Raw genomic sequence first — 8,456 nt, forward strand, 5'->3', positions numbered from 1 at the left:
CCCAGTTTTTCAGGCTAATAGAGGGGTCCTGCAGTATTGGTATAGGGCAGCCACAGCAGCTATTATGCCACTTCCCCTCCCAGACCTCACTGCAGGGGATGGCTGTTCCCCAAAGGGAAAGAGGTATGGCAGGACTAGGGCCAGGGCCATGGCATCCTGATGACCTAACAATTTTGGCTGCTGGAAGAGTCCTTGGAGGCCACAGGCAGTCAGCATACTTCAGAGCAACCCTGAGGCTGTTCTAAATTACACCAGGAACCTGGCTACCATAGAGGGATCAGGGGGGCAAACAGCTTCTTTCCACACTCACCCATCTCATCTATGCCCAGAACAGGCTGGGAACTGCTGAAGCTCAGGCCCTGTGCTGCTGTTTCAGAAGGCCTTTGTGCTGCGTTAATGCTCTGAGACGGGCGGTGAGTTGTATGGGTCTGTGGTGCCTGGGCTCCAGGGGTCCTCCGGCTCCACCAATGTTGGAAGCCGGGTCTCTCCCCTGACCCTTCGTGCTGCCCCCGAGTGCCTCCCCTGGGCCACAGTGCATCCCTGCCTCAAGCGGGCAGCTGCCCTACCACTCCGCGCTGTGTTCCCTCGCCGCCGGCGGTCGCTGCTGCCTACAACACGAGCGGTGCCAGTGGCAGGCTGAGGCAGCTGCTGCACCTGCAGAGGGCGGAGGGGAGGAGGCGCACACATGATTGGCAGCCCTCCCTTCCCCTGGCACCCACCGGGAGACAATGCTGAAGGGGTTTCTGGGAGATGGAGTCTGGACCTCACCTGAGCAACTGCTGGGGCTTAGGTGAATGTCCAACTGCATGATCCATGCCCCCCACCCACCACGCCTGCCTCACGCTGAGCAAGAGGCAGCCCCACCCCCCATGAGGCTATGGTGAGGGGCAGTAGGCTGCAGCAGGGGAAGAGGCCACAAGTGATGGCAGCCTGTTCTCCCCCCCCCTGCCCAGCACCCACCACAGGGAAGGTGAGGGGGCTTCCTGGACCTGAGGGGGGCCTGGCCCCTAGGAGCATGTGCAGTGACACTGCCGGGTGAGTGTGCTGCCTGGAGGGAGAGGGGAACCCCTCCCCGGGAGCTTGCTGCTGCCAGCAGGGAGAGGGCTGGGAGGACAGTGGAGTCCTCCTCTCTGGCCCCAGGCCTGGCACAGCCTGCCTGCACCCCCAACTCCTCATCCCCACCCCACCCCAAAGCCCACACCCCAGCCAGAGCTTTCACCCCTGCATACCAACCCTCTGCCCCACCCAGAGGCCCCTCCTGCATCATGAACCCCTCATCCCCTGCCCCATCCTGCAGCCCTCACCCCTGCGCCTCAACCCTCTGCCCTAGCCCTGAGCCCCTCCCAAACCCCTCATTCCCAGCCCCACCCCAGCACCTGCACCCCCAGCCAGAGCCCTCATCCCTCCACACACTCCCACATTGTGCAGTATAGGGAAACTGCTAAATGCTTACTGTTTCCAGTCCATTTTGTACATTATTTTATATATAAGGCAGGTGTGTGCGTGTGGCAGGGGGACTTAGATCTGTTCTGGGCACCCCCAAAAATTATACAAACCTGCCACCTCTGCTTTGAGATACTGAGCATCGTTTGTTCTGCTTCCGAGTGAAGGCTCCATTCCTGCAAACATGCACACAAATAACTGGATGCATCTGAGAGAACAGCATGGCCTGGCTAACTGTGCCCACTGCAGAGCCCTGCTTTGTGTGATAGGCACGTTCACCATGTAGGCAAGGCGGCCACACAGGGATGTATTGTACGGGACAGCCCAGCCCACCTCTCCAATGCCCCTTCCTGAGTTTGCAATCCCTCCACCCGTGCTCTCTACCCAGTCATCCAAACAGCTCTCTTACTACTGCACTCTTTCTGGTGACCCCTGCACCCCAATGCACCTGCTCAGGAAATTCCGATTTCCAAGCTTTTGCTAAGTTGTATCCTAACTCTTGCAGGCTTCCCAGGGGTTGCTTATTTAAACATCAACATCTGGATGAGATTTTCCCACTTCAGTAATTGCTATGGGCCTGATTCAAATCTCCCTTACAGCCGGTATGATTCCATTGACTCATGTGGATTACTCCTGACTCACACTGATGGTAGCGAGATCAGGCTTGAGTCTTTAGAGACTTATCTCCAGCATAAGGAGATTTCCTTGCCTTTTTTGCTCCTGTTTTCAAATAAAAAAAAAAAAAAAAACAACTAGCAGCCGGGCCATCTGAAAGTATTTAGACCAAAGAAGACTATATCGTAGCTGACAGCTGTTTTAGGCAGCATATCTTGGACCTTCTGCTTGCTAGAATAGTATCTGCAAGTTTTTACATGTATTTGCAGGTTTTTTTTTTTTTTTTAAAACCTTTTAATGATGGAGCTACAAAGGGGAAATAAAACTGTGTGCTCTTTTTTCTCTCTGTATAATGGACAGAGGCTCAAAAGAGGAGTTTTTGTTTTTTTTAAAGAAAGGTTTCTTTTCTGCTTGCTTTTTATGTTAGAAATATCAATTTTTTTTCTCCCTTGTTTTTTAAATGGAGATCTCCTTGGAGGACTGGAGACCTAGAGATCTGATTTCTTGGCTTTCAGCTGAACGGGTGTTGTTTAATCTTTCAAAAAAACAAAACAAAACATTTCCGCAGTGTATTTATTAGGAGTTTGAGTAGTTAACAATAATAAAAAACAACATGTTTTTAACAGTCTGGATAAAACTACTTACCCTATGCCACTGCTCAGGTTTCAGTCTCTTACTAGGTCATAATCCTGCTGGTTCTCCAGAATCCATGATCGGGCTAAGACATGCAGCAGTTTGGACTGGGAAAGGACTTTTCCCGAGCATGTTAGAGAGGGATAAGAATATTGTAATCAAAATGGTAAAGATGCCAGACTAACAATGTTATTGGCATAAAATATCGTCCTGGGCAACAGAGTATAGGGAGGAGGTGAGCAGCCCTCAGTGGTGAAAGAACAGGTTAAGGACTATTTAGAAAAAACTGAACATGCATAAGTCCATGGGTCCAGATCTAATGCATCTGAGGGTGCTGAGGGAATTGGCTGATGTGATTGCAGAGCGAGTGGCCATTATCTTTGAAAACTCGTGGTGATCGGGGGAAGACCCTGATGACTGGAAAAAGGCAAATATAGTGCCCATCTTTAAAAAGGGGAAGAAAGAGAATGTGGGGAACTACAGCCTCACCTCAGTCCCTGGAAAAATCATGGCGCAGGTCCTCAAGGAAACCATTTTGAAGCACTTGGAGGAGAGGAAGGTGATCAGGAACAGTCAACATGGATTCACCAAAGGCAAGTCATGCCTGACCCACCTGATTTCCTTCTATGATGAGAACTGGATCTGTGGATATGGGGAAAGCAGTGGATGTGAAATACCTTGACTTTAGCAAAGCTTTTGATACGGTCTCCCACAGTATTCTTGCCATCAAGTTAAAAAAGTATGGATTGGATGAATGGATTATAAGGTGGATAGAAAGCTGGCTAGACTGTCAGGCTTAATGGGTAGTGATCAACGGCTTGATGTCTAGTTGGCAGCCGGTATCAAGTGGAGTACTCCAGGGGTTGGTTCTGGGGCCAGTTTTGTGGGATGGATCGAACCCTCAGCAAGTTCGCAGATGACACTAAGCTGGAGGGAGAGGTAGATACGCTGGATGGTAGGGATGGGTCCAGAGTGAACTAGACAAATTAGAGGATTGGGCCAATAGAAATCTGATGAGGTTCAACAAGGACAAGTGCAAAGTCCTGCACTTAGGGATGGAAGAATCCCATGTACTGCTACAGGCTGGGGACCAACTGGCTAAGCAGCAGTTCTGCAGAAAAGGACGTGGGGATTACAGTGGATGAGAAGCTGGAGATGAGGCAACAAGGGCACACTGCTGACAAGAAAGCTAATGGCATATTGGGCTGCATTAGTAGGAGTGTTGCCAGCAGATCGCGGGAAGTGATTATTCCCCCTCTATTCGGCACCGGTGAGGCGACATCTGGATTATTGTGTCCAGTTTTGGGCCACCCACTACAAATTGGAGAGAGTCCAGCGGAGGGCAACAAAAATGATCAGGCGGCTGGAGCACATGACTTACGGGGAGAGGCTGAGGGAACTGGGCATCTTTAGTCTGCAGAAGAGAAGAATGAGGGGGGATTTGATAGCAGCCTTCAACTGCCTGAAGGGGGGTTCCAAAGAGGATGGAGCTCGGCTGTTCTCAGTGAAGGCAGATGACAGAACAAGGAGCAATGGTCTCAAGTTGCAGTGGGGGAGGTCTAGGTTGGATATTAGGAAACACTATTTCACTAGGAGGGTGGTGAAGCATTGGAATTGGTTACCTAGGGAAGTGGTAGAATCTCCATACTTTGACTTCAGCAAAGCATTTGATACGGTCTGTATTCTTGCCGGCAAGTTAAAGAAGTATGGGCTTGATGAATAGACTATAAAGTGGATAGAAGGCTGGCTAGATTGTCGGGCTCCATGGGTAGTGATCGATGACTCCATGTCTAGTTGGCAGCCGGTATCAAGCAGAGTGGCCCAAGGGTCGGTCCTGGGGCTGGTTTTGTTCAATATCTTCATTAATGATCTGGAGGATGGCGTGGACTGCACTCTCAGCAAGTTTGGAGATGACACTAAACTGGGAGGAGTGGTAGATACGCTGGAGGGTAGGGATAGGATACAGAGGGACCTAGACAAATTAGAGGATTGGGCCAAAAGAAACCTGATGAGGTTCAACAAGGATAAGTGCAGAGTCCTGTACTTAGGACGAAAGAATCCCATGCACTGTTACAGACTAGGGACCGAATGGCTAGGCAGCAGTTCTGCAGAAAAGGACCTAGAGGTTACAGTGGACAAGAAGCTGGATATGAGTCAACAGTGTGCTCTTGTTGCCAAGAAGGCTAACGGCATTTTGGGCTGTATAAGTAGGGGCATTGCCAGCAGATTGAGGGACATGATCATTCCCCTCTATTCGACATTGGTGAGGCCTCATCTGGAGTACTGTGTCCAGTTTTGGACCCCACACTACAAGAAGGATGTGGAAAAATTGGAAAGAGTCCAGCGGAGGGCAACAAAAATTATTAGGGGGCTGGAACACATGATTGATGAGGAGAGGCCGAGGGAACTGGGATTGTTTAGTCTGCAGAAGAGAAGAATGAGGGGGATTTGAGAGCTGCTTTCAACTACCTGAAATGGGGTTCCAAAGAGGATGGATCTACACTGTTCTCAGTGGTACCAGATGACAGAACAAGGAGTAATGGTCTCAAGTTGCAGTGGGGGAGTTTTAGATTGGATATTAGGAAACACTTTTTCACTAGGAGGGTGGTGAAACACTGGAATAGGTTATCTAGGGATGTGGTAACCTTAAAAACCTCCTTCTTTAGAGGTTTTAAGGTCAGGCTTGACAAAGCCCTGGCTGGGATGATTTAGTTGGGAATTGGTTCTGCTTTGAGCAGGGGGTTGGACTAGATGATCTCCTGAGGTCCCTTCCAACCCTGATATTCTATGATTCTATAAAATATTGGCGATTCCAGGGTAACTGTTAAAAAAAAAACCCTCACCCAACTCATAGTTTAAAGGTACAGTGTTATCTGCAGACACTGGGGTTGTTGTGTTAACCAGCAGACTGTGAAAGCAGAGGGGATTTCCTTGTGTTTCAAAGGGGGAATACCTGCCCAACACCCAGGCCCCTTGGCCAATGCATGAGCTTTCATACATTTGGAACAAAAGACAACTCTGGTGAAGGGCTGTGGCTTAGGGCTGGGAACAACATTGTCTGGACAGTTGTTTTGTGCAATCTTTTTGGCTTGAGAACCTGAACACAGAGCTGAATTTCAGTTGGTGCCCTGTGTGACCAGTCACCTCCTCGAGCATGCCCCCTTGGGGCCCGGGGTGCTGCTGCAGCAGTCCTGCCTCAGTTTCCCCTGCTCAGCCCACTGCAGCAGCTGCCATGACCTGATACAGCGAATAGCCCTATGGTGAAGTCTTTAACAAAAGTCCACTCCTTCCAGGGAAACAGTTTCTGTGTCCAAGGTCAAAACAAAAAGTCTTTGTCCTGTCTCAAACTGGGCCCAGCCCCTCTTTCCCAAGGATTTGTCTTCTCTCTAATTCTTCTGCCTACGCTCTAGGCTCAGCTTTCAGCTCTCCCTGGGCTCCTTTCCATCTCTTCTCTCAGCCCTTCCTTTGGGTTGCTTCCTGCTCGTTCCCAAGCAGACCCTCCCAGGAGTCATCCACAGGTCTCAGGCTACCTTGTGCTCTCTACTGCCTCCACCACTTCCTCTTTCTTCCCAGGGCCAGGCCTCTGGGCCAGGTAAGGGAGAGGCCTGATGTGGGTCATCTGACCTGACCCACCGGTCACCAGACCATCTTCATTTTCTCCACTTGGAGCCAGCCCACCTGTGCCATCCTGCTACATGGCTCCACTGTTGCAGCTGCCACAGTTCAAGGCAAACATGAGATGTGTCATGACTAAATCAGTCTAGGTGGCTGACATTTTTGAACAAAAAGTGTTTAGTTGAACATCACCTTTTCCCTGCCTTGGAAATGTTCTGCCCCAAAGGGCCATTTGATGACATATTTAATGAAAATGGCACCTAGGCTTTGTTGTCATTTTCCATTTAGTATTTTTCAATTCTTAAAATTGCCCACTGTCCAGATTGATGCCTATCATTTCAAATAAACCATTTTTAAACCAGCAGCAACAACAAAAAATAGCATTTAAAAAAAAATAGCAATAAAAAAAGCTTCTTGGGGGAAAAAAATTCATCCCAGTCAGACAAAGAACAAAACAAAAATTAGTCTGAAAAATATTGAGAGTTTTCCCTTTGTTTGACCAGGTTTAAAAATCAGCTTAAGGAGAATAGCCTGACTCTGCCCCTCTTTTCCCTTCCAATGAGAAATTAACCAACTCCAGTGTGATGGGTTCAGTCACAGAGACCACCTTGGTACTGTCATCTGATGTGCTGAGATTACCTCTGAGCCCGTTTTCTCTGCAAGCTTGGGACTTCCAGACCCTGCCTTGTTGAGCCAGAACCTCTAGCCTGCTGCAACACAGACCCAGGGTCCAGGCCACGCCCCCAAGGCTGTAGGCTTTACGTCAGGGGTCGGCAACCTTTCAGAAGTGGTGTGCCGAATCTCCATTTATTCACTCTAATTTAAGGTTTCGCGTGCCAGTAATAATGTTAACGTTTTTAGAAGGTCTCTTTCTATAAGTCTATAATATATAACTAAACTATTGTTGTATGTAAAGTAAATAAGGTTTTTAAAATGTTTAAGAAGCGTTTTAAGAAGAAGGGGAGAGGGATAGCTCAGTGGTTTGAGCACTGGCCTGCTAACCCCAGGGTTATGAGTTTAATCCTTGAGGGGGCCAGTTAAGGATTGGGAGCAAAAATCTGTCTGGGGATTAGTCCTGCTTTGAGCAAGGGGTTAGACTAGATGACCTCCTGAGGTCCCTTCCAACCTTGATATTCTAGGATATTAAATTAAAATGCAGAGTCCCCCCAGACCAGTGGCCAGGACCCAGGCAGTGTGAGTGCCACTGAAAATCAGCTTGCATGCTACCTTTGGCACACATGCCATAGGTTGCCTACCCCCTTGCTTTAAGTGAAAACAGCTCTGCAGGTTACCTGACTCCAGCACCCAGACAACTAGCTCCCAATTGGATCCAAACCCCAAATAAATCCATTTTACTCTGTATAAAGCTTATACAGGGAAAACCCATAAATAGTCCATCTTCTATAATACTGATAGAGAGATATGCACAGCTGTTTGCTTCCCCAGGTATTAATCACTTACCCTGGGTTAATTAATAAACAAAAGTGATTTTATTAAGTATAAAAAGTAGGATTTAAGTGGTTTCAAGGAATAACAGACAGAACAGAGTAAGTCACCAAGCAAAAACATGCAAGTCTAAGCCTAATACATTAAGTAACTGATTACAGATAATCTCTCATCCCCAGAGATGTTCCAATAAGCTTCTTTCACAGACTAGACTCCTTCCTAGTCTGGGCCCAATCCTTTCCCCTGGTACAGTCCTTGTTACTTCCAGCAGACATCTTAGGTGGAAAACAGGGGCTCTCTCTTTGTTCTGCTCCACCCCCTTTTACAGCTTTGGCACAAGGCAAGAATCTTTTGTTTCTCTGGGTCCCCACCCCTCTTTCGAAATGGAAAAGTACCAGATTTAAGATGGATTTCAGCATCAGGTGACATGGTCACATGTCCCTGTGAGACCTCATTCTTCATTACCAGTGGCTGGCCCACAGGTACACAGGAAGGCTTGCAAGTAAATAAACCCATTCACAACCAATTGTCCTAATCAATGGGAGCCATCAAGATTCTAAGCCACCATTAATGGCCCACACTTTGCATACAAATAGGAAGTATAACACTGAGGTCCTATTGTAATTATGCAGATTCAGATCATTCTTGTATCTGAAGCTAGAAATATGATGAACACACTCAGTAGATTATAAGGTTTGTAATGA

The sequence above is a fragment of the Malaclemys terrapin genome, chromosome 9, assembly GCF_027887155.1.
Source record: "Malaclemys terrapin pileata isolate rMalTer1 chromosome 9, rMalTer1.hap1, whole genome shotgun sequence".
In the NCBI taxonomy this organism is placed as follows: Eukaryota; Metazoa; Chordata; order Testudines; family Emydidae; genus Malaclemys; species Malaclemys terrapin.